Source organism: Narcine bancroftii, chromosome 3 (genome assembly GCF_036971445.1).
Source record: "Narcine bancroftii isolate sNarBan1 chromosome 3, sNarBan1.hap1, whole genome shotgun sequence".
NCBI lineage: Eukaryota > Metazoa > Chordata > Chondrichthyes > Torpediniformes > Narcinidae > Narcine > Narcine bancroftii.
The window spans coordinates 71443610-71467320 of NC_091471.1; the positions used below are offsets into that span (position 1 = coordinate 71443610).

The window sequence follows — 23711 nt, forward strand, 5'->3', positions numbered from 1 at the left end:
CTTCATAAGTCAAAGCATTGAGTACAGGAGTTGGGGTGTTATGGTAAAGTTGTATAAAACATTGGTGAGACCAAATTTGGAGTATTATGTGCAGTTTTAATCACCTAACAACAGGGAGGATATGAATAAGATAGAAAGAGTGCAGAGAAGATTTACTCGGATCTTGCCTGGACTTCAGGAACTGAGTTACATGGAAAGGTTAAAAAAGGTTAGGATTTTATTCCCTGGAGCGTAGAAGAATGAGGGGAGATTTGATAGAGGTATTCAAAATTATGAGAGGGATAGACAGAGTAAATGAGGATAGGCTTTTTTCCACTGGGGTAGGTGAGATACAAACCAGAGGACATGGGTTAAGGGTGAAAGGGGAAAAGTTTAGGGGAACATGAGGGGGAACTTTTTCACACAGAGAGTGGTGGGAGTGTGGAATGAGCTTCCAGATGAAGTGGTGAATGCAGGCTCAATTTTAACATTTAAGAAGAATTTGGACAGGTTCATGGATATGATAGGAATGGAAGCCGATGGACTGGGTGCAGGTCAGTGGGACTAGGCAAAAAAATGATTCAGTACAGACTAGAAGGGCCAAAGTAGCCTGTTTCTGTGCTGTAAACTTCTATGGTTCTACGGTTCTTATTAGATGAGGTTTCCTGAGTGATTTCCTTTACCATTCTGTCCCTCTCTTTGTAGGTTTCATGTTTGTGTACAGCAAAATGCACTCTATACATTCTCAAATTCTTCTGAGAAACAATCAAATGAGATAACAAAAACTGCATAGATTATGGAAAAAGACATATTGGCCTATTCCTATTGGAACACTGCAGAACAATCACAAAGTAATTAATACTGTGGATGAGTTCTCCACCTGAAGTCAATCCATAGCATTAGCTAAATCGCTAACATTCAGTTTTGGCTATTTCAGTTTAAAATGAGCATTGAATGGCATTGATTGGCATGAGACATGACTGCTCTGCAGACTGCTTATGTTCAATTTAGACACACAACATCCTTTCCAATATAATGATGAAGTAGGTTGCACTGCAATAGGGCATATCCTTCATACAATGAGTTGGAAGCAAATCATAATTTGGAGAGCTCCAGTAACAGGCATTATGGAATCAAATTACTTCCCCTTCTTATCCATAAAAAGGATTGATTCTTGCATTTGATTTGACCAATCAGATTTGTTTGCTTTTAATTTGAATTGTAAAATGTGCTTCTGTTTAGGTAGCTCCTTTTCTCTCATATAAATCAGCAGGAGGCAAGATAATTGTATTAAATGTTCATTACTATGCCCTCAAGATAGGGACCGTGGCATATAATGCTCTATTTGTTTTTTTCTGTGATATCAGTACCCAAGTCCATCCTGGTACAAGCGGGAGTAAAATACCATAACAAAACCAAACTATATTGAGAGCATTGACAGTTTAATTGGACCATTTCTTACTTCATATATTAAAACTCATTGTTACACTCCATTTGAATGCTTAGTAATTGAAAATTTCAAATGCCATGTTGCAATTATTATCTATCTGTAATTATGAATAAGATTATATGATGAATTTAGCTGCAAATAATTTCATTTTAGTGTGAAATGTGGATTATATGTATAGCAACATTGGAAATGATAATCAAACTGCATGCTCTGGGTAATCAGAAAACATTAGAATAATATTTATTTTTCATGATTCATGTGAATGAGTTAACATTGTACATTCAAATGATTCAGTCCCATTTATCAGCACACAGGCAAGATTAACTTCAATGAAGTGAAAATTTAACTGGAAGTAATGTAAAGCAATAAATTGTAGGGGTTTGATTAATGATAAAAAGGTCATTTATGTCAAGTAAACATAATAGTACCATCACTGAGCATTTTGTTTCCTCTTCCCTGAAAATATTGCTTTTCATCAACGTTTGTCCACACAAGTACATTGCAATGTTTTAAATTTTAATGTATAGTACAATTTCAAAGGGGTAAAACTCTTTCATTTTTTGAAAACCAATTGTCATCTGACAAATTTACCTGATCATTGAAGACCCTATTAACTGACAGAGCAGCTTAATAATACATCACTGAGCAGATTATTTGGTAGATATTTAAAAATTTAGGGACGATCAACTTTATTTTTTTAATCAGACCAGTTTTGTTTGTTGTTAGGCAGTGAAAAAAAATCATCAGCGTTATTTTCTCCAGAGATACCACACAAGGAAACACACATCTGGTTGAGAAAGTACTTTGGGTATTCAGAGTCTCTACAATCTGCTGGACTAGATTTAATCATCTCAATGTATGAGAATGTAAACTCACAATTTAAAAAAATAATTAGCCTGGGTGCATAGCTATTTATTCAACTCACCCCCAGAATCAAATAGGTTTAGGTAGGGTAGGGTTTGCAGATATTGTGATAAATAAGATATAGTTGTGTGCGACAGGTTAAATGATCTTTACCCATATGTCACTTTCCAACACAAACTCTTGATTCCTTCTTGTTAACTATTTCCGATCTCTGTCATATATACTGTATCATCAGTTGGGAGTTTCAGACTTGAACATAACGTCCAAAATGTGGTCTCACCAGGGCCCTATATAAGTGGAGCAAAGCATCTCTATTCTTGCTGGAATCATGAAATCATTGCAGTATGGATGGAGAACATTGAGCACATGCTAGTCTTAATGGGTTCTATTCACCTGATCACATTTCTTTGCTCTTTCCTAACTGTCCTGCAATATTCCAAATCCTACTCCTCTAATTCCTGCAAAGTTACATCTTTTTTTATCTGTCGAAATGAGTTTGGATCAAACTCTCTTTAAGAAACACAAAGAACTGACCATTTGCTGAATAAAGATCCTTTTCCTCATGTCGCACCTGATCCTTTTGCCATTCACTTTAAATTTTATTTTTATAATTCTGCATTAGAAACAGTTCCCCTAATATTTACTTCGTGATACTGAACATTTACATCAAACCACTTCTTAAGCTTCTGTGCTGAAAGGCAAACATTCCTAGCTTCTCCAGACTGTCCACATAACTGAAGTCCTTTATCTCTGGGACCATTCTACAAATCTTTCTTCATGCTCACTGGGTCTACACACACATTTTGTCATCCCAATATCAGAATGATACCTTAGTTGTGACAAAGATTTAGCATTAATACAAGCTTTTGTATTACATAAATTTCCAAGCCATGGTGAAGAAAGAAGTGCTTCTTTTTCTTTCCAAAAAAGGTAACCTTGATTTAGAGGGAAGGGATTACATTAGTTTAGTTCAGTCCATTTTGTATTTTTATTTTTTCCTTTTTTATCCTTATTATTTGAATATAATGGTCTAATAATGGGTCTGACATGGTTGCATTCATTATGTTTATTACTAGATGGAGTTATTACAAGTAACTATTAATGTAGATATGCACATTTTATTACTTATCATTTTTTCCCTCTCCCTTTGGTATCTGTTTGCTTGTATATAATTGATTCATTATGTAATCATCATTTATTATGTTAAACTCAGTAAAAATAGATTGAAAAGGAAAGAAAGTACTTGATCAATTTCTGAGGTAAATAATGTGTGGAGAGTGCCAACTGAAAAATTATCCAGACAGTAGTGATCATTTTAGAATTATACTCAAGCTGTCAGGGAAAGGGACAAAGAAAAATCAGTGGAGAATATACCCATTAGAAAGGGGTTCTTTGAGTCCTTTGGAAAGCACGTAACATAAGTGGAATGAAACAAAAAACCTAGCTGGTGTAACAAAGAACAAAGAGAGATATTTCATCTACAAACTTAGTGAAATTAAGCCAGGTATAGGTCAGGAGAGTGTACTGGTATGAAAATAGCTGAAGCAATCTATACATACAAGTTAAATTTTCAATTTCACCAATCAGTAAGAAATATATTAATTCCAACTATGGGTATAATCAAAATACATGTCAAAGGAGTAGAAGTTGGGTGAATGAAAAGAAAGATACTAAAATAAATTGAAGAATTATTCAAAGGAAATTTGAGAGCATAAGAAACAATTAGTGGGCTGCATATAAAATTCAAGAATAATCAAATTATACCCTAACAACGACTTCTCATTAAAAACCAAGGAGCTGATTGTAGACACAAGAAAGAAGAAACCAGAGGTGGACGATCCAGTGATCACTGGAGAATCAGAGGTGGAGAGCATAAGAAAATTTAAAATTCCTGGGAGTCACTATCTCCAAGGTCCTTTCCTAGACCCAACATACAAATGTCATTGTGAAGAAAGCACATCAGCGCATCTCCCTCCTCAGGAGTTTGTGGAGGTTCAGTATGACATTGGAATCCTTAGCAAACTGCAACAGATGTGTAGTGGAAAGTGTGCTGACCAGCAGCATCATGGCCTGGTATGGGGACACCAAAACCTCTGAGTGGAAAACCCTGCAAAAGGTAGTGGTCTCAGCCCAATACATTGCATGCAAAACTCATTGAGAAGATCGACATATAATGCTGCCATCGGAGAGCAGTAGCAATCATCAAGGATCTACACCACCCAGGACATGCTGTGTTCTCACTGCTGCCATCAGGAAAAGGTATAGGTGCCATAAGACTCATACCACCAAGTTCGGGAACAGTTGCTAATACTCAATCAGAGCCTCTTTTAAGGAATCTTGCTTTGCACATTATTTATGACTGAATTTTTTTTTGTATTTGCAGTCAGTTTGTTTACATTTCTTTCTTTGTTTGCATTCCTCTCTTTTGTATACGCATATTTTCTTGGGTACAGTTTACACTACTGATAAATAGAAATTCTGCCTGGCCCACAGGAAAAAGGATCTCATTTAAGGCAAGGTCTCTACATAGTAAGGGAATTAAGGGATATGGGGAAATGGCAGGCAGGTGGAGATAAGCCAATCATCAGATCACCTCTGATCACATTGAATGACGGAGCAGGCTCAATAGGCTGGATGGCTTACTCCTGATCCTATTTCTTATGTTCTTATGTCATGTATGTACTCTGACAATAATTTTGAACTTTAAAGTTTAGAATACGATGACTAATATTAAGGATAAAAAAAAAGGAAGGAGGAACAAGGATTTCAACTTTCAGGAGAATGTATATGGTGAGCAAAATAGATGTAAATGATAATTTAGCCAAGGAAGTGTGAGTAATGCATTTACACACACACACACACACACACACACACACACACACACACACACACACACACACACACACACACACACACACACACACACACACACACACACACAGAGTAATCTGCAATAAAGAAGTAGATATTGATCCTCAGAGGCAACAAAAGTGCTGGTAGAAAAAAATTATAAAACCTAGAGGGCATTTAATTAAGGATCAGAATTGAAGAGTGGAAAGTTATGCTAGAAATGCTTGTAAGCCATTTTGAGATTGCATGCATGTTTTGGTCGCTACATTACAGGAAAGATGTGAGACTACTAGAAAAATGCACAGCGTACTTACAATGTTTTTTTTCCAAGTTTCAGAAAACTTTAGGTAAGAGAGAAGATTGAAATTCAGAAAACTGATGAAGAACAGAAATAAGATGCATAACATTATGTCTGGGTGATATGGATCATCTGACTGTTTATATATAATCTGACGAAGCAGCGTTTCTCCAAACATTGGTGCATGCACAAAAAAACACGCAATCCATAATGATCACGCAAATAATCAATATAACTTTAAATTTAGACATACAGCATGGTAACAGGCTCTTTCAGCCCATGGCCCCATGCAGCCCAATTACACCAAATTAACCTACAACTTCGGTACATTTTGAACGGTGGGAGGAAACCAGAGCACCCGGAGGAAACCCACACAGATACAGATGTGGTAAACTACTGTATATATGTTGGATGTGTTAGGACATGCCCATTGCTGACTGTGCCTGAGTGATATGCCATAAGCAAAGACCAGTCTTGTATCATACTATAGGCTTTCATTAACAGAAGAAGCCACCTCTACTGACCAGTGGGATAAGTTGCACCATCTGTTATACCAATCTTTGGCTTGGCTTCGCGGATGAAGATTTATGGAGGGGGTAAAAGTCCACGTCAGCTGCAGGCTCGTTTGTGGCTGACAAGTCCGATGCGGGACAGGCAGACACGGTTGCAGCGGTTGCAGGGGAAAATTGGTTGGTTGGGGTTGGGTGTTGGGTTTTTCCTCCTTTGCCTTTTGTCAGTGAGGTGGGCTCTGCGGTCTTCTTCAAAGGAGGTTGCTGCCCGCCAAACTGTGAGGCGCCAAGATGCACGGTTTGAGGCGATATCAGCCCACTGGCGGTGGTCAATGTGGCAGGCACCAAGAGATTTCTTTAGGCAGTCCTTGTACCTTTTCTTTGGTGCACCTCTGTCACGGTGGCCAGCGATCTTGGGAAGGCGATGGTCCTCCATTCTGGAGACGTGACCCACCCAGCGCAGCTGGATCTTCAGCAGCGTGGACTCGATGCTGTCGACCTCTGCCATCTCGAGTACTTCGACGTTAGGGATGAAAGCGCTCCAATGGATGTTGAGGATGGAGCGGAGACAACGCTGGTGGAAGCGTTCTAGGAGCCGTAGGTGATGCCGGTAGAGGACCCATGATTCGGAGCCGAACAGGAGTGTGGGTATGACAACGGCTCTGTATACGCTTATCTTTGTGAGGTTTTTCAGTTGGTTGTTTTTCCAGACTCTTTTGTGTAGTCTTCCAAAGGCGCTATTTGCCTTGGCGAGTCTGTTGTCTATCTCATTGTCGATCCTTGCATCTGATGATATGGTGCAGCCGAGATAGGTAAACTGGTTGACCGTTTTGAGTTTTGTGTGCCCGATGGAGATGTTGGGGGGCTGGTAGTCATGGTGGGGAGCTGGCTGATGGAGGACCTCAGTTTTCTTCAGGCTGACTTCCAGGCCAAACATTTTGGCAGTTTCCACAAAGCAGGACGTCAAGCGCTGAAGAGCTGGCTCTGAATGGGCAATTAAAGCAGCATCGTCTGCAAAGAGTAGTTCACGGACAAGTTTCTCTTGTGTCTTGGTGTGAGCTTGCAGGCGCCTCAGATTGAAGAGACTGCCATCCGTGCGGTACCGGATGTAAACAGCGTCTTCATTGTTGGGGTCTTTCATGGCTTGGTTCAGCATCATGCTGAAGAAGATAGAAAAGAGGGTTGGTGCGAGAACACAGCCTTGCTTCACACCATTGTTAATGGAGAAGGGTTCAGAGAGCTCATTGCTGTATCTGACCCGACCTTGTTGGTTTTCGTGCAGTTGGATAGGGTGGAGCCAATCCACAGTCATAACCAACAGAAAGCAGTCAGCATAATACATTACATTACTACATTCACCCCCCTCTAAAATTAACCAATTTTAAGTAATAAAAAAAGGAATCAAAAGGGTTAAAAGCACCACCAAAGAAGAGAGAAAATCAGCAGTAGGTGTGTAAAAAAAAATCTGTGAGAAATGCAGCAATTAAAACTTATCATAAGTAAGCCATTGGGGTGGCCTTGGGACTCTTTCAGACCGAAGCAAAACAACTGGAGAGGTCTCTTGTAAGCTAAGAGGAGAAGCTGCTTTTTTGGCAGATAAAAAGTGATTGGTAGCAGGTGTTATTTGGGGTAAGTCTCTGCGTGTTACAGATTGAATATCAGGGACAGAGACATGCTGTTCTGAGGAGGGCAAGAGAAGATTAGTGATAGTGGGAAAAAGGTTAGAAGCTGCAGGCAGAACCCTTGGTGAAGCAAGATCCCTAAGGGAAACAGTGTCCTGTCTCCCATCAGGAAAAGCAATTTGAGCATATTGCAGGTTAGCATGAAGCTCGACTAATGGATCCACCTTGCTCTGTCTAACATGCTTTCTCAGTAAAACTTCTCCAGGTCTTGAAAGCCAGGTCAGCAAGGTCGATCCAGTCTTCGACTTTCTGGGAAAAGGAAACAAACGCTGATGAGGCATTTCATTAGTTGACATGCAAAGTAAGGTACGGATAGAGTTCAAAGTTCAGACTCCTGATACAATGCATTATGGACATAATTTTGCATTTTCAAAAACTCTTGAAGTGGCCCAGAATGTGATCAAGAAATCAAATTTAAAGGCATAATTCTGCATCTTTCCACCTTTTTTTTGGATGAATGGGTGTATAATAATGGTTTTGTGCTTTTTTTTCACTTTTGTTCAGATGTGAGCATTGGTGGCAAGACCAACATTTATAGCCCATTTTTTTAGATAGTATCCAATCAAGTGGATCCTTTTGTTAAGTTTCCTGACTGTTTTTGGGACTTGCCACCCACACATGCAGAAAGTATTCAATCACTCTCCTAATTTGTAAATAGTAGAAAAACTTTGTTTGCCAGGAAATGTGTCATTCACTATGAGTTTCCTACCTCTGATCCATTGTTGTAACCACTGTATTTATGTGGATGGTCATTGGAGTCATATATCATGGAAACAGGCCCTTTGGGCCCACCATATCTGTGCCAGTCATCAAGTACTCATCTCTAATTACCCATTTTTCTGCATGGAAAATGCCAAGGCATTTCCAGTGCTCATTTAAATACTTTTTTATGCTGTACTAGTACCTGCCTCCACCTTTTTCTCAAGCTGTACATTCAAAATTTCAAGTGAAAATTAATTCTGGAATTAACTCTAAATTTTCCTTACCTCAAACCCATACAGCTCTGCAAGGGGAAAAGTCTCTCACTATTTATGCCCCTCATAATTTTGCAAACTACAATCAAAGAGGGACCTTCAGTTGATGGTAGGAATCCTCCAAAGTTAATAGCATTGAATGTCAAATGCAGATGATTAGACTCTGCTTTGTGGGAGATGGTCAGTATTTGACACTTTTGTGCAGAATGTTGCTTGCCCCTTCTCAGCCAATATTATCCAGGTCTTGTTGCATGACGGCACGGACTCTTTCTTTGCTGAGAAGTCACAAATGGCGTTGGAAATGGTGCTAATCATCAGCAAAATATCTTCGCTTCTTCTTCTTCTTTGGCTTGGCTTCGCGGACGAAGATTTATGGAGGGGTAATGTCCATGTCAACTGCAGGCTCGTTTGTGGCTGACAAGTCCGATGCAGGACAGGCAGACACGGTTGCAGCGGTTGCAGGGGAAAATTGGTTGGTTGGGGTTGGGTGTTGGGTTTTTCCTCCTTTGCCTTTTGTCAAGTTCTTTGATTAATTTTTGCAGCAGAATCCTGAGACGGGATGATTAATCTCCAGCAACTATTATCTTTCTATGTCCAAGTTGTGATTTCAACCACTGATCCCTATTAAGTCCAATTTTATCAGGGTTTTTTGAGATCACCACTTAGTCAAATGTTGTCTTGATGACAATGGTAGTTACTTTCACTTTAGATCTATATTTCAGCTTTGATCCATTCTTGGACTAAGGGGATGATGAGGCCAGGAGTTGAGTAACCCTGATGACACCCACAGTGAGCACCAATGAATAAATTATTAGGGTAACTGCCACTTGATAGCACTACCATTTCTCGTTATTATATTTCTAAATGAAAAAAAAAAGAAAGTCACTAACTATGCATCATTAATTAATTATTGTTGATTATAATTTTAACTGTGCGGTGTATTTTGATGAAAGTAATTCAAGTTATTCAATATCAATGAGTTAATGGACGTAAAAATTAAACTGTGCTTTGAATGATAAAAGAGGAAACTTGAATTTTTTTGACCATGTTGTCAAAAGGTTTCTGTATGTTGTGCATTCAAATGGTTGAGAATAATTCATCTGCAAACCCTGGGAATATTTTCAGATGACAAAATACTTTGATCCAATAATTATGGTTAAAATTGTAGAAATAATTCCGTTCTCCAGAATAAAAGCTCATGATTACCAACAACATGCGTCACTGAATTGTGCTGCATTTTTTGGCCCTATCTCCAACTGGGTGCACAGGATTAATTTTATTAATCCGTGCAATCTTGTTATTTTAAAGATTTTGACTTTGAAGAATTAACCAAGTATTTCATTTAGAGTGCATTAAGGCAATTAACACTTTAGGAGTGCCAATTTTTTTCCTTCTCTGTTAATTAAAAATAAAACATTTTCAAAAGAAATTCACGCTGTGGACGAATTAATAGCTTTCTTTCACTGATGAAAAGGACCTCTATATTTTAAGAGGTATTTTCATGAATTCCATCCTCCTGAACAGCCTTAAAACCAGCAGCATGATTGTTGATTTTTGCAAATTCAGGTGACCCCCATCTTCATTTCATTCCACCATTTCTATCTCTTCTTTTCTCTCATCCCATTCTGTCTTTTCTTTCTAACACTTTCCCAATGCCTCTAGCTGTTTCTCCATGTCTTCCACCTTCTGTCTAAAACCTTCTAAAGTCTCAGACCTTCCCCATCTTCTTCTACCCTCTTCATCACCCCCCTCCACCCCGATAATCTTGACATCACACCTTCCTACTTTAATCTCAATAAAGGGCCATGACCTGAAACATTACTGACAATGACATGGATGTTGCTTGACCCAGTGACTTCCATCTACTCTTTGTAGACTTTTGCACAAAATATGGACAGCATTGACTTGCTTTCTTTCTTTTAAAATTATTTTTATTGTTTTATCGGAAAAACAAACAAAAAAGCAGTAAATCAATTATAATGAAACCTTTGCAGATTTACAACTAATAGCATATGGTACAGTACTACTTAATTTTAAATCCAATAAATGGTAATAAATACAATATTATGAGGCAAATAAGAAAAAATTAAAAGAAAAAAGAAAAAAGTTCAAACCCACAGAAATCAAGATTAAAATTCATATTGTGTGTGGTGTTAAATCCGAACAAGGAGCCTCAGGGGATCCAAACAAGCAAGCCATTCATCTTTGCACCGAATTAGTGAAATTATGGAAGTGAGCTATAAATGGACCTCAAGACTTAGCAAAAGAAATCTTGATTTTCATGACATTATACCTAATTTTCTCCAGGTTTAAAAAGGACATAATAGCTAATAGCCATTGACTATGTGTAGGTGCGAAACTCCGCTTTCCATTTTAACAGAATTGCTCTTCTTGCTAATAAAGTGGTGAATGCTATAACCTGTCTTTAATTAGAAGATATTTATATCTTTAGAAAAACCAAATAATGAAATTACCAGACATTGAACTAAAACTATCCTAAATATGGTTGAAAAAGTTCTAAATATGTCAGTCTAATATTTTTGCAAATTAAGGCAAGTCCAAAACATATGTAATAAAGAGGCATGGAATATTTTACATTTGTCACAAAGTGAACTAATATCAGAATAAATTCAAGCAGATTTGACTTTGGGGAAATGTACACGATGTAGCTCTTTGAATTGAATAAGACTATGCCTAGTGCATAGTGATGAATCGTCAATTTTTGAATAGAAATTACCCCAATAACACCCATAGGGAGATATTACAGAAATTAGGTAGGGTTAATCCCCCCATTATTTCTAGCGTTCTGAAGATACCTTTTATTCTATCTAGGTTTCTTGTTTTGCTATATAAATAACATAATAATTGATTCAAAATTGTCAAAAAAGGATTTAGGAATAAATATCAGCAGTGATTGAAAGAGGCATAAAAATTTTGGTAGAATTGTAGCGGCAGCTACATTGCTACTGAAAGAACACACAACCAGACAGGTTGAGCTCAGTGAGCAGAGAAACTGGTTTATTGTTGGCTGCCAGGCTGGACTTAAACTCCCAGCCAGACCTGGCTGAGAACCACTCTGGGGGGCACCAACGTCACTTGGGAGTCACGTGGACCCCCAGCGCTGGCTTCTGAGCCCAGTGCTGAGAAGAAGGGGTAACCCCCGACGGCACCATTTTGGCCGGCTGAACCCACCACATGGATTACAAGCAGGGCCGGTTTGCCTGTCTAGTGGCATGCTGCCACACAAACCCCCCCAGTACCAACGTTAATGTCCTTTTTAGCTGGGCGGCCTCGTTTCTTGGGCTGGGACAATCACTGGTTTGGTGGGGTCGAGGTGAGCTGGCTTCAGCCTGTCCACCATAAACAGCTCCCACCTGCCGCCGATGTCCAGCGTGAACATAGGCCCTGAACGCTGGGCAACCCTGTACGGCCCCTCATAAGGTCTCTGCAGAGGTGCTGCGGGTGGGCCCCGCCGAATAAATTGTACTCTGCGGAGTGCAACTTGCTGGGGACGTAAGATGGCCGTGCGCTATGTCTGGGCAGTGGTGCGGGTGCGAAGGAGTCCAAGAGGGCCCGGTAGTGGGGAAGTAGCTCGTGCGGCAACTGCTGGGGGTTGTGAGGTGCGTTGATCAACTCACTGGGCAGTGCCAGCTGTGCACCTTAGACCAGCTCAGCTGATGATGCCTGCAGATCATCCTTGGGTGTGGAGCAGATGCCCAGGAGCAACCAAGGCAGTTCATCCACCCAGTCGGGACCGGAGAGTTGGCCATAAGTGCGGACTTAAGGTGGTGGTGTAGACATTCGACCAGTCCATTGGCCTGCGGGTGATAGGCCGTGGTGCTCTATCCCCAACCTGTGGCGAGCTGTGCCCAGAGCACAGAGGTGACCTGGGTGCCCCGATCACTGGTGAAGTGATTCAGATTGCCAAACCAGGCGACCCAACTGTGCAACGGCGCTCGGGAGCAGGAGTCTGTGGAGGCGTCCGGCATCAGGATCACCTCACGTGAATGAGTGGTGCAGTCTACCACCGTGAAAAGGTAATGGTTGCCCCATGAAACTGGTAAGGGCCCGACTATGTCCACGTGAATGTGGCTGAACCATTCCCGGAAGTGCTCGAACTCTTACACAGGTGCCCTGGTGTGTCTGTGCACCTTGGACATCTGGCAATGGGTGCATGTTCTGGCCCAGCCCACGATCTGTTTCCACAGCCCATGCCAGACAAACTGCTCTTCCACCATGTGGACCGTAGACCTGATGTATGGGTGTGAAAGGTCATGGCTGTGATGGAAGACTTGCCTGTGCCACTGCTGGGGAACCACTGTCCGTGGGGTGCCCATGGAGACATCACACAGGACGGTGCTTTCGGTGCTCGGAGTTGGGAGGACTCAGAATCGCAGGCCCATGATGGCAGTCCTGAAGGCTCGCGTCTCCTCGTCAGACTTCTGGTCCTGAGCAAGCTGGTCGAAGTCGAGGCCAGGTGTCAGCACACAGGTGCATCGGCGACCACGTTGTCCTTCCCCACCTTGTGCTGAATGTCGGTGGTAAACTCCGACACGAAGGAGAGGTGACGCTGCTGGCGGGCTGACCAGAGATCCTTTGCCATCGCAAGTGCCTGAGTGAGGGGTTTATGGTCAGTGAAGAAGGTAAAAGTCCTCCCCTCCAAGAAATAGCAGAAATGCCGCACCGCCAGGTACATGCCCAGTAACTCATGGTCGAAGGCGCCATACTTGCGCTCTGGTGGGCGGAGAAGTCGACTAAAGAATGCCAGCGGCTTTCATTGTCCATTCATCTGCTGCTCCAGGACAGCGCCGAAAGCTGGGGCAGAGGTATCAATGGAGAGCGCCATATGCAGGTTGGTGTGCAGGTGGGCGAGCATGGTAGCCTTCGCGAGGGCGTCCTTGGTGGCCTCGAATGCACTGTAGGCCTCTGGGGTCCAGGTGAGCGTTTTGTGCTTTGCTGTGATGAGGGCGAATAGCGGCTGCATGATGCACATGGCTCCTGGGATGAATCGGTTATAGAAGTTGACCATACCCGCGAACTCCTGCAGCCCCTTGAGGTTGTCCAGGTTTGGGAACTCCTTGATAGCGGCAACCTTCGTAGCAGCGGGCATGGCTCCTTCGGCTGTGATGGTATGGTCCAGGAACTGCATGGACTCTTTCCCGATCTGGCACTCGGCTGGGTTGATGGTGAGGCCGAAGTCGGCCACATGGGAGAAGAAGGCGCACAGATGGGCCTTGTGTTGCACCCAATCTCTGCTGGCAACGAGGATGTCGTCCAAGTAAATAAAGATGAAATAAAGGTCCCTGCTCACTGAGTCCATGAGGCGCTGGAAGGTCTGAGCAGCATTCTTTAGCCCAAATGGCAGGTGAAAGAATTTGAACAAGCCGAAGGGGGTGATGATGGTCGTCTTGGGTATTTCCTCAGGGTGCACCGGGATTTGGTGATACCTGCGCACCAGGTCAATGTTGGAGAAAACCCTCACACCATACAGGTTGGCTGTAAAGTCCTGGATGAGAGGGATGGGGTAACGGTCAGAAACTGTCGCCTCATTGAGCCGTCGATAGTCTCCGCAGGGGTGCCAGCTGCCGGAGGCTTTCACGACCAGGTGGAGCAGCGAGGTCCATGGGCTGTCGGAGCACCGAATGATCCCCAGCTCCAGCAGATGCAAAAACTCTTCCTTCACCACCTGGAGCTTGTCAGGCGGGAGCTGACGTGCCTTGGCATGAACCGGTGGACCCTGGGTGGGGATGTGGTGGAACACCCTGTGGCACGGTGAGGCAGCGGAGAACTGTGGCCTGAGGAGGGCCGGGAACTCATCCAGGATTCGCTGGAACTCATCTCTGGGCGTGCTGATCGTGGCCATCTGCAGCTGCTGTGTGCGGGAGGCGTCGAGGCAAATGGCCTGGAAAGTCCAGGCATCTACCAGGTGCCTACCTTGAATGTCCACCAGGAGGCCGTGGCCGAGGAGGAAGTCAGCACCCAGGATGGCGGTTGGAAGGGACAAGATAGTGAACCTCCACGAGAACTTTCGCCGGCCGATCTGGAAGTGGACTGTCTTGTTCCCATACGTCCAGATCTCTGTTGCATTGGCCGCACGGAGGGAAGGTCTTTGAGGTCGGTTCCTGGACTCGATGGCCATGACCAGGATGATGCTGATCTGGGCCACAGTGTCGACGAGGAAGCGCCAGCCACTGACTGAGTCCCGCAGGTAGAGGAAGCTGTGTCCTTGGCCAGCCGCTGCAGCCATTAACAGCGGCCGGCCTACTCATTTCCCTGGAACATGCAGGACTGACAACACTTCCGAGCCTTGGCACCCCAGTGCTGGTGGTAGAAGCAGAGGCCCAGAGTGGATGCTGTGGTTATGCTCCTGGTGGCCCCATGTTCTACCACAGTGCTAAGGGCAGACTTGGCATGGTCATGCCCGTGCCTCATGATCTGCTGGACTGCCGAGCCCTCCGGGCTCAAGCCATAGCACTTGAGCCTTCTGAGCAACCTTCCTCAGGTCGGTAAAGCTCTCTTGGGCCAGTAATGGCCGGATGTTGTCGGGCAGATGGTCGAGGAAAATTCACTCAAAGAGTGGGCAGTTGGTGTGATCACCCATGACTGCGAGCATCTCGTCCATCAACTCCACTGGGGACCTGTCCCCCAAGGCGTCGAGCGGCATGCTGATGCCTGGATAGTCCGAGGTATCGGGTGAGCACTCGTTTGATGGTCCCGTATTTGTCTTCGGCGGGCAGGTGCAGCACACATTTGGTGGTGGCCTGGTCCATGGCAGTTTGTCATGTCAGACGAAATTTGGCGAAGGTGAAACTGAGCCTCCTCGTGGTCAAACCAGGTCTCCAACTCTTGAACCCAGAAGTCAGGCAGCTTGATGGCTATAGCACTGATCCCAGGTTCACTCATGTTGGGTTCAAAGGCATTTGAACCAGTTGGGGTCACCAATTGTAGCGGCAGCTACACTGCTACTGAAAGAACACACAACCCGACGGGTTGAGTTCAGTGAGCAGAAAAACTGGCTTATTGCTGGCTACCGGCCTGGACTTATACTCCCAGCCCAGACCTGGATGAGAACCGCGCTGGGGGGGGCGCCGACATCAGTCGGGCATCACGTGCTCCCCAGCAAAAGCTTCTGAGCCCAGTGCTGAGAAGGGGAAACCTCCGACGGCGCCATTTTGGCTGGCTGCCCCGCCGCGTGGATTACAAATGGGGCCGGTTTGCCTGCCTAGTGGCATGTGTTAGGTCTGCTTTGTTCATGAATGAGTGAGTCAGACACCAGACTGAGTCGAAATCAAGGTTCTTTGTTCTTTATTACCGGATTGTAACATTTGCAACTAACAGTGTTAGTTGGAGAAGGTGCATTCTGCCGTTATCAGCAAGTGGTGTTTTTTTTATACCTCAGGATACGTACTTAGTAAATTATCATACCATGACATTGTCCAATGAATAAACTGTTGCTATCCTTCTCTGTTAGTCTGCTGCACATCATTCTTGTTAGTGCAAAGCTTATCTTGAGTGGACAAGGTCACATCTGCATTCTGTTACTCCTTAGTACTGGGTGACTCCTTTTCCGGTCCCATCTCATGATGTTTTTACCTTACAATCCCTCCTTTGTCCTCTTTAGAGGACAATCTTGCCCTGACTACGCTACCATCACGTTACATTAGTTCGCCTACTATTGCCAAGCTCTATACGGGTTCTGTTCACGGGGTTGTTCGGCTGGTGGGCGAGGGCTCCCCCCAACCCTCCTTTGCGTATACCCCCCATCCGTTTCCCCAATCCCATTGCCCGTTTACAAGTTTCATTCCCATTTTCCCCCAAGCAAATAACTAGCTAACCCCCCAAATATTAGTAATTACCCAAGTTAACATATAGTCTACAATCTATTTCATAATGTTTGTTCTACAATCTATTTCATAAACCCTCCTCCCCGTCACATTCTCCATCAGACTCCAGATCGATCTCAGCAACTTTTGACGCCTCCTGTGATGTGAGATAGCCCCGCTCCGCAGCCTGCACAGCTTGATATTTCGGAGGCAGCTCATCGTGGTTGGCAAAGGCTCTCTCAATGGTCCTCGTGACCAGCGTTCGAATGCATGGAATACAACAACAGCCACAAGTGATAAAAATCGATACAGAAATGAACAATCCTAGGAAAAGTTGTCCTAACATTGTGCCCCATCTCCCAAACACTCCCTGTAACCAGGACAAAACAGGGTTGGAGACTCCAGATTGGGCTTTTAATTCCTTCGCAAATGCCTTAAGTTTTGTCAGCCCCTTAGTGAGTGACCCATCTGCCCTGTGTTATTAGAGATAGAAGTGCAGCATAGATCGAACTGGAAGGTGCTATCCTTGTCTTTATCTATCTTCAGAATAACTTTGCCCCGCATGGATCCGAACTACTCTGTTGGCTTGTTTGGCAACCCATCAACAGGAATACCCATAGGGCCCTCGGCATTGTCCACATTTGTGGACTCAGATCAGAAAGATATTTGTCTGAGTCCACGTGATCAATATTTTCTCCTTTTATGGGTCGGTCTCTTTCTACTTTCTCATTCACTACCCGGTCCCATGCTTCAATATTCAGTCTGATAAATTTCCCTCCCTCCGAGGTGGAATATCCCAGGATTTCTGTCTGCCTGTATTCACACCCCATCGCTTCCTTCACCATCGGACCCAACTGTCGGGCGTGGTGATCTTTGGCAATTCCCAAGGTTACATGTGGCACACTTTCTACTCCTAAGCAGAACCACTCCATTTGTTCTTCTGTCATGACAACCATAGCAGCTATTCCCTCCTTACCCACAAAGATAAATGGACAATGTATCATTTCTGTCTTCCCTTCTTTTAGAGAGTCCCACCTCTCCTCATATTCCTGGTCCGGGTGGATGGTATAGTTTAATGTTACATGCATAGGATCCAGTGGATATTGGTAATCCCCATACTGAGGAATACTGGCCCTCCACTCAAAAAACTGTTTAATCAACCCCGGGCCTGGTTCATCATACAGTAGTCGACTCCAGATAATAATAACCTCCACAGAGTCTTCTGAAGCATTGGTTGGAGTCATTACTATAAACTGTCCTTCCCTTTCTATTGTGTCCCCTGGGTATGTTAACCGAAGGCCCTTCTCAGAACATTGTATGGTTATTCCCAGTTTAGTAAGAATGTCCCTTGCCAATAAATTAATGGGGCAACTTGGCACAACCAGGACAGGTGCTCTAACCCTTTGTCGTCCAAATGTCATGTCGATGTTATCTGTATAGGGCTGTGTTTCCCTTATCCCGGAGAATTTATCGGTTGTCTTGTCCACTCCCTTCTGGGATGCACTTTCTGACTTAGCCTGCTCTGATTGACGATGTCGTTTGAGTGCATGTGTCAGGTGTCTTTTCCACAAATCCTCTGACATCTTCTCTAATCCCACAATGTCCCTTAACTTTGCTTGAACCGGACCAGGTAGCCCGTTTATTGTCCCATTACGAAAATGAGCATTTCCCAGGGGGCTGTGGTCGGGTCTTTCTCCAGTCCCTGTCTCCCATAAGTCCCATGCTCGAGAGGGGTACTCGTGCGCAGTCTCCCCTTCTTTTAGTTGGAGGGTTACCAAGGCGTCCAAACTATAGGGTGTAGGGAATGTTTCTCTAAGTGCTTCCCAAAATCTATTTCAAAGTGGGTCAAATTCTATTTCATCCCCCAATTTACTGCTTCTAAGGATTCTCTCTATTTGCTTCAGAGCTCCTTCTGCCTTCATTTTTATCATGATAGTTCTGACATCTGCGAGTGCTAATTGTTCTTGACAGGTTTCTCGCTCAAAACAAGAAATCCATGGACCAGCCCCATTACTCAATGGAGGAAGTTTTTTCATTAGACTCTCTAAGTCCATTCGTGACCAGGGTACATATTTTTGATTTCCCTGCCCCGTGATCAGCAATGGGCATTGATATCTCAATTTTGGGGATTTCTGTTCCTTTTTTACTCTTGGAATACATCTATTTATTCCACTCTGTTCAGACACCTCTTCGTACTACTCAGTCCCCGTCAGGTTCTGATGTCTCAGAGTCAAAGGTATATCGTTCACGCTCGTCTCTAAGATAATTTTTTCGGTCATAATCTAGCGGTTTCACGTCTTTCTCTTTCGTCCTAACTATGTCCAGGCGGGCATGTCTACTCTTCTCCTTCCCGAGTTCTCTTGTGCTACTTCCCTCCCATGGTGGGTCGTATCTCGTTTCCTCATCTGTACTACACTTTTCGTCCTTTATTCCTATTACTGTTCCTCCAGCTTGGAGTTCTGCTGAGAGTGTTGTAGTTATCTTTTCCATTTCTTTCAATACACCTACCATTAATTCTTTTTGTTCCTTGCTGGTCTGCCCCAGCACATTCACATCTTTGTTTAAGTTTTCAATGTTATCCTGAACCTTTTTCATGTTCCTTTTCTGCGTCTCTAAGTCTTTTTCTATTTTCTTGGATCCCGCGGGGGTCTCGACATCTATTATTCCCCCTCCTATTTTTAGTAAAGGGGCCTGTACCTTGTCTGACGTGTCCCTATTCCCGATGTTCCTGTCATGTCCCAGTGTTTCAATATCTGGATATAAGGGACGTGACTCCTGGATCCCGTCTGGGGTGTCAGGGGTACCTTGTGACTCCACATATGCATAGGGCGGGGGTCTACAAGCTATTTCTACAGGGGCCATAATAGGTGGGTTATCAGGGAGACCAAATTCTTCGAATATAGCTAGGACATTGCGGTACTGCATCTCCTTGTCTCTCATCTTTTTTTGTGCAGACTCTCGATTAAAGATTTTCCTTTCTATGTCCCGTTTGTATAATTGTATAAGACTCACTTATAAATGATTTATTGTCAGAGTACATACATGACATCACATACATCCAGAGACTATGAGAGAGAGAGAGAGAGAGAGAGAGAGAGAGAGAGAGAGAGAGAGAGAGAGAGAGAGAGAGAGAGAGAGAGAGAGAGAGAGAGAGAGAGAGAGAGCATAGCGAGAGAAAGAGCATAGCGAGAGAAAGAGATAGAGAGGCAGATACACAGAGCACGAGAGATAGAGAGAGAAAATGCCTTGCACTGGCCCCACTGGGAGAAAAGTCTTCAGATTAACACTTTCGTTTCATGGTTACACCTTTAAAAGGTTCTCATCCTGTGATCACTGGTCTGGATCAGATTGGGTCTCCCACCACTGGGAACCATCACTCCTTCCTTCCCTCCCACCTCGAGTGAGCTACACGTCAGCCCACAATGTCTGCCCTGATCCCACAATGGTGGGGGTGTGGGAAAGAGGGAGGGAGAGAGGATAAAACAGGTTCCCATTTGATGCGGAGCTGGAATTGTGGGCACAAAATTAAAACCAAATTGTATTTCTCTGCCCTGCCCCACCTGGGGATTTCAGGGCAGCACCGCCACAGATTGGGATTGGGAGGGGGAGTGGGTGAGAGAGGAGGGAGGGAGAAGAGAGAGAGGGGGAGAGAAGAGAGAGGGGGGAGGGTGAAAGGAGGGAGGGAGAGAGCAAACCCGGACACTTCATGGCTGGAAACTGGAAACAGGCACTTTTCCTTTCCCTTCTGTGTTTTGTTTCTTCCAGCTTAACTAAGACCCTACGCTTTAGAATTTTGTTTCCCTCACCTGTCAGGAACATCTCAGCGCTCCCGGGTAACCACCCCATCTTCCACCAGCGATCTACACATTTTCGGAGAATTTTTTGTTTCTCCAATGCCACATTACTGATATTTCGCTTCCCTAACTCCTGATTAATTTCCCTAATAACTTGGTCAAAGGTCTTAGCAGACAATTGTGCAGCCATTGCTGCAGGGTCGCTTCCTAATGCCTCTTTTAATTTAGGTTCTTGTCGGTTTAGGGGATCTATGTTAACGAAAATTGCTTTTAAAAATGTCTCTTTGCAGGCCGGATGAAAAAAATTTTTTAGTGAAACAGTCTCTAAGTCTGGTCCTCCGGTGGACCTCAGAATGTCCTGTATACTCTGATTGCTCGTCTTCCACTCTCTGTTTTCCCAAAGAGGTCTGAAAGTTAAATTACAACTAGGAAACCAAATTTTTTGGGCTATATTTTTGTCCAGTTTCCCTGTACCAATCTATGAATTTACGTAACTTTATCTCCTTGGTGATGCTGGGAATACCCTCATTTAACTTATCAAAAATACTTCGAATAAACCGGGTGTCTCTTAAGATTCTGTCAACTTTTTTATTGATATCTCCTACCTGATCCGGACACAGCTTTTGCAGCCTTTCGTCGTCGTCCTTGTTCACCAGGCAGGCGTCCCTGAGTACTCTTTTTGTCGTCTAAAGGTCTCTAATGTCCGCTGTGGTATTCCACCACGGCGAATTGGGGAAATAAATTCTTAAGTTTTCAAGTGTACAAACATTATCATACCTACCGGACATTTATAAGTCAGTCTTTTTATACAATTGAGACCAATAAGCCTGAACCTTCGTTTTCTTTCAAAGCCCAACCTTCACTTGGGAGATTTCTCCTCTTAATAACCAGTTTAGGGCAGAAAACTCAGGTCCCCAATTGTTCATAGAACACCTTCTCACTCTATTGGACTTTGCAACGACACAATAAAGACTTTTTAAACTCTAGTAGTTTGTCGGCGAAGCACTTATCAAATGTCATTCAACCACCTTAAGGACTTTTCTTCTCTCTGTAACCACTTATGTGTTACAATCCCGGCAGGTGACGACCTTCAATTATGGTCGTCTAATTTGTCCGATCTCCAGTTCTTACTAACAATCATAAAGATTTTAAAAGAGAAAATTTTGTTAAAACAGGCTTCTCTGGACCTTTTTATCAGCCGGCTGAGATGATTGTCAAGAAATACAGAAACCGTCGTCCAGTGTCCACTCACCCATCACGTTGGGGTCACCAAATTGTTAGGTCTGCTTTGTTCATGAATGAGTGAGTCAGACACCAGACTGAGTCGAAATCAAGGTTCTTTGTTCTTTATTACCGGATTTTAACACTTGCAACTAACAGTGTTAGTTGGAGAAGGCGCATTCTGCCGTTATCAGCAAGTGGTGTTTTTTTTATACCTCAGGATACGTACTTAGTAAATTATCATACCATGACATTGTCCAATGAATAAACTGTTGCTATCCTTCTCTGTTAGTCTGCTGCACATCATTCTTGTTAGTGCAAAGCTTATCTTGAGTGGACAAGGTCACATCTGCATTCCGTTATTCCTTAGTACTGGGTGACTCCTTCTCCGGTCCCATCTCATGATGTTTTTACCTTACAACGCCATTTTGGCTGGCTGCCCCGCCGCGTGGATTACAAATGGGGCCGGTTTGCCTGCCTAGTGGCATGTCACCTCGGAATATTCATTTTAAACAAATTTATTCAATCGATCATAGTCAATGAAAGTGGTGACTGTCCTGTAAGAGTTGATTTGGTTGACTAAAAGTTTTCTTTAAAAATATTTTTAAAATTCTTAGTTATTATAATGCCTAAGAATTTAAATTATTTATTCACTATTTTGAACGGAAATTTAGAATGAAGTGGAAGTAATTTTGTATTATGAAGATTTTTGATCTTATAACCAGAAAATCTGCTAAAATGAGAAATTAATGAAAGCATATTTGGTAAGGATAACTCGGGGTTGAAAATGAACAAGAAAAGGACATCAGCATAAAGAGGTAACCTATGTTCAGTAGTTCCTTTAAACAAACCAGTAAAATCAGGATTTGCCCGCAGAGCAATAACAAGTGGTTCCAGTACCAAATCAAAAAGCAATGGGCTCAGAGGACAGCCTTAGCTTGTGCCTTCATGTAGTTTAAGAAGCTTGAATTGCTGGGAATTGGTATGAATCAAGGCCATTGGAGATGTATATAACAGTTTTATCCAATGTATAAAAGCTGGGCCAAAATTAAATTTTATTAGGTTGGCAAATAAATATGTCAAGTGCTTTTTCCGCATCTAAGGATAAAATGCATTCATTGTTATGAGTAGAGGGTGTATACATGATATTTAGTAATCTATGGATATTATAATAAGAATGTCTATTTTTGATGAAACCTGTTTGATCCATCTTTGTTATACCTGGTAAAACATTCTCCAATTGATACGCTAAAACTTTAAATAAAATCTTAATATCTACATTTAGTAAGGAGATTAATCTGTAAGATGCTCAACGCCCTTTTTTAAGATCACCAAAATAGCTGCTTCATTAAAAGGAGCTCATTTTCCTTCTCAGAAAGAGTCAGCTAATACCAAGTTTAAATGTGGGACTAATTGTTGAGAAAAAGTTTTGTAGAACTCTTCAGGCCCCAGTGCTTTTTTTGATTGTTGTGAAAATGCTGCTTTATACAATTCTTCTTGTGAAATTGGAGCTTCTAGACATTCTTTATTTTCCTGAGAAATTATCAGTATATTTAAATGGTATAAAAATTCATTCATTAAATCACACTCATTAATGCAATAACAAAAAGGATGATCTGTAATTGTACAGTGACTTACATGATCTCAAGAGATCCCGAAGTGAAGTATGCCAATTAAATGCTTTTAAAGTGTATTATTTGAAATATTCCAGCCAATTTGCTTACAGTAAGCCCCCACAAATATTAGCATGGAAATGAATAGATAATCCACTTCAATTATGCTGATTGTGGGATGTATGGGCCAGAATACTGCAAATAAATTAATTGTGAAACATGTCCAAGGTATCTTCTGTATTTACTTTTGTAACTAAACAGTTCTAACATTTAACATTCCATTCAAAACACGTGAAACCTTAAATCATTATTGAAGTGAAGAGTTAGACTTATTTATGTGCACAATTCTCTGGTATAGGTCTTGAGAGAGCCAGAGAAAAGGTAGATCATTTTTACAATGTAAAGTTTGGCCTTCGTGCTAAATGGAATTGATTCACAATAGATCCAGAACTGAAAATGGAGCACCTTCAAGGCTCTGAAATCAATCTCCAGTGACAAAGTTATCCAATCATAGCCTAGGAGGAGTGCCTTTGGCCCATCAAAGACATTGTATTTTTATAAATGCAATGTACTTACCGTAAATATTCGAGTATAATGCAAAATAATTTTCGCCCTTATCCCCTTCAAAAATGGGGGGTTGCATTATACATGAGA

General features: G+C 42.8%; 1 protein-coding gene and 1 long non-coding RNA gene across 4 annotated transcripts in view; one reads left to right on the forward strand and one right to left on the reverse strand.

The window, feature by feature from the left end:
- The window catches only part of LOC138757242 (uncharacterized), a 1106005-nt gene extending 1089701 nt beyond the window's left edge, over positions 1-16304 (reverse strand). Inside the window, exon 1 of the long non-coding RNA XR_011353456.1 lies at positions 16200-16304. This is a non-coding gene — a long non-coding RNA (uncharacterized lncRNA). The remainder of the gene's footprint in view (positions 1-16199) is intronic.
- The window catches only part of LOC138757240 (urea transporter 2-like), a 158786-nt gene that overhangs the window by 34999 nt on the left and 100076 nt on the right, over positions 1-23711 (forward strand). The window lies entirely within an intron of this gene.